The sequence below is a fragment of the Humulus lupulus genome, chromosome 4 (assembly GCF_963169125.1).
Source record: "Humulus lupulus chromosome 4, drHumLupu1.1, whole genome shotgun sequence".
Taxonomy (NCBI): domain Eukaryota; kingdom Viridiplantae; phylum Streptophyta; class Magnoliopsida; order Rosales; family Cannabaceae; genus Humulus; species Humulus lupulus.
Genome location: NC_084796.1, coordinates 140,787,538 through 140,791,148, shown reverse-complemented (window position 1 = coordinate 140,791,148; position 3,611 = coordinate 140,787,538). Strand labels below are relative to the sequence as shown.

General features: G+C 31.2%; 1 non-coding gene across 1 annotated transcript; it reads left to right on the top strand.

Annotated features, from left to right (window-relative positions):
• Nucleotides 1-1,918: 1,918 nt before the first annotated feature.
• Nucleotides 1,919-2,027, top strand: LOC133833486 (small nucleolar RNA R71). Its single transcript, XR_009892863.1, has one exon. It is a non-coding gene; the product is annotated as a small nucleolar RNA R71 (small nucleolar RNA).
• Nucleotides 2,028-3,611: the final 1,584 nt, after the last annotated feature.

Sequence of the window (3,611 nt, the reverse complement as noted above, 5' to 3'; positions counted from 1 at the left end):
CAATAAAAAAAATTGATATAGAGAAATGCAAACCCTAATTGTAGAACAAAACTCATTGTCCTTCTTGCAAGCATCAAACCCTAATTAGAATACCACTTAGTCCTTTGTACATGGAGAGTAAAAACCAAGGCTTATACATGAGATGTATCATTGTCCAAATTATTCATTTCCTTGCAATTGATGGATACTTGAGGCTTTCTCTAGTAGGAATGGGAATTGGCATTGAACAAGCTTTGAAATTCACAAAAGCAAGCACTTTTTTTATTAATTTCTTGGAGAAAACTTATGATCTTGAGAGATGGAGAGAGAGAGAGAAAGGCTAAAGAGAGAATTGAAAGAGTGATCAAGTTTATCAAAACTCTTAGAGAACCATTTTATAGTATAGGCACCGTCATTAAGTCCAACCAATAGAATTAGAGCTTTTGAACACATCATTTAGAGCTTAAAACACATGTCTGTATGGACATGTCAGGCAATGCATCGCCTTACTATAGGCGATGCGTCTCCTACTAGCAGGCGATGCATCACCTACTATGATTCGCCCGAACACTAAGATTTCAGGTGATGCATTGCCTCTTTCAGGTCAACTTCTCAAAACTAACCTTAAACACCGTCCTACAACAAAAAGTAAAATTTCACATCTTCATTATGTAAAACTGTTTAGGGTTTTACACCTAGCTTGTGTAAGACCATTTAGACTTTGTATTTTAACCAATCCTAACAATGAGATCAGAATAGGAGGCAAAGAGGCAATGAAAAAATAGAAGGTCAACTTTAGAGAATTGTACGCGACCTAAGTTGAGATTCACTAGGTTAGATTTGAGGCATGGTATGGGCTAGAAGTTGAAGCGTGACGCACAAGCATATAGTTGCCTTAAACTGGGGTGAAGGTGTGGGTCATAATAAATAGTACTTTTCACCAAAGTAAGGGATGATTGCCAGGCTAATGGGGAGGACATCGATGGCTATGGCAATGATAATGAAAGAAATAGACAAATTATAGCGCCCTTTTTTCTCTGTAGGGGTAGTGCTTTTTTTATTCCAGCCGAGCCCATGCCTTGGCTCATCATAGGCTCAATTTAAAATTTCATTTTTATTGACCTAGGTTGCTGAAATATTTTTGTAGCAAACTAGGCAATATTGAAAGACTGTCGACCTAGCACCCATTTTCACAATAAGAGTGGTGCCATTTCTGTAATGAGCCTCCAAAACTTCCATTTCTCTTATAAATCAATCCATGCTTGCATCATGAACACCTAATAAGCATTCATATAAGATAAGCTCAATTAAACTTTGAAAAATTTAAGAAAATATGAGAATTTCATAATATTTTTTCTTCTTAAAATTCACTAACACATATAAGAACACCTAATAAAAGAAATAAATGCAATTAACTAAAACAATAAAGCAAAATTTAAAAAAACAATTAGAAAAATTGAGTTGCCTCCTAATAAGCGCTTGATTTAAAGTCATTAGCTTGACTTTGTGGAGAAGCGCTCATTACAGGGCGACTTCCATCCAAAATAGTAGCATATGCATTTACATATGGGTTTTTGTTGAGGATGCCCTCAAGTTTGGCTAGATTTAAAATTTGTTAGTGCACATGCCCTTACATCTACTACTTGCCCCATTGATGTTGATTGTGAAACCCCTCTCATACTCATAGATGTTATGATATTGGACATAGAAGAAACTTGGGTTGCAAAGGATGTCACTACATCAACATCATGAATCCTTACTACTTTTCTAATGTAGAGGCTCTTGCATTTGACCACTAATAGTTATTGTTGATTATATGCTCCAAATTCTCATAAGCTTCATTGTAAGACTTAGAAATAATAGCATTACTCATCAATGCATCCACCATCATAAGAGTGTGAGCATTGAGACCATTGTAGAAGATCTTTATTTGTATACAATGACCATGGTGTGGTCACTTGCGCAAGAAGTTCTTGAACCATTCCCATGCCTCATAATAATATTCATCATTTGACAGGTGAAAAAAAGATGATTTCGTTCCTGAACTTGAAATAAAAGGAAAAAAATTGAAAAGCATAATGGAGAAAAATGATAATTCATGGAATAGTTTTACTTAGAAATTATGGGGAAATAGCACAATGATGGTGGAGAAGAATAGATGTGAAGCTAAATGTGGGTAAGTAGCCAATAGAAGAAAGAAAAAAAAATTGAGGAATGAAAATGAATGATACGGTTATAAGAGTAAACCGTAAAAATGAAAAATTTATATAAAAGATAAACCCAATTAGTATAAATGTAAGTACACTTATGTAATTGTATTAAGTTATAATTGGCCAAAAGTAGCATTTTGTGTAAATTCATCTTAAAATTACATTACTTCACCTAATATAATTTTAAATACAAGTCTAAACATAATTCATACTAGAATAGGTTATAACAAAAAAAAATGATGGAGAGTTGGATATTATAGAGAATATTTTCAAATCTTTGTAGATATATTGGTGGTTATAATGGTGAATTCAACCGTATCACTACTACATAAAAGGTACTTGATGCCAATTTTATACTGACGCTAAAAATTATAGACATTAATGTCGAAAATGATGTCACAACTAGTATTGCCTTAGGTGGCGAGTTTTGGTGTCAATAAGATTATAGGTGTCATATGTATCAGTCTAATTGAAGCCTAAAGTCATACCAAGAAATATAAATGTCTTTTTCATATTCAAATTTAATTAATTTTATTATTTATTACTCACTAAATTATTAGTAAAGTGATAGTAAGGGTCGATCTCACGAAGACTATTAATTCAATTTATTATTCAAAAACAAAAGTTAATTAAAAGAGATTTTGAGAATTAAAGAATAAAAACAAGAAATAAAATAGTAAATAGTTCATTCTCCACCACTAAACATACTTTCAATCACTCATAAATGATATTATTTCTATTTATAAATCAAATTATTAACCCCGCAGATAACACATAAGCAGCCATTATCCCAAATCTCCCTAATATATTTCATTAAAGCGAAGCACTCTTAATAAATATTTTTTCCTAAACAACCTATAATGGAAACACACCTTAGATTTAATCTAGAAAAAACATGAATTTTTATGGAGATGAGTTAATCTAAGCAACAAACCCAAGAAGCGTGTGATTCATATAACATATGTTATATCCTTCATCACAATTAAAGATACCTTTGACATTACCCTTAATTGCAAATTATCACAAAAACTTTTAGTTTTACACGATTAGGTGAATAGAAACCCTAAGATGATAATAGACTATAGTAAAACTCTATTTTGCAGCCATCTAAATAATCATGAAATTAAGCATAGAAGAATACAAACAATTTGATATAGATGGAAATAGGAAATCATAATCATCAATAAATAAAAAAAATCATATGCAGGGCATTGAAATCACCATTAACTAAATAAAAACTTAGCAAAACATAATTAAATATAAAATATAAAATTTACTAAGAGAAAAAAATGTAGAAAAGAATGTCTCTATAAGAGAGTGTATATATATATATATGTTAATAGAGACTCAATACCTCTATTTATAATAGTCTCATACTAATTAAATTAAAATCTAATATCTAAAATTTAAAATGATATCAAC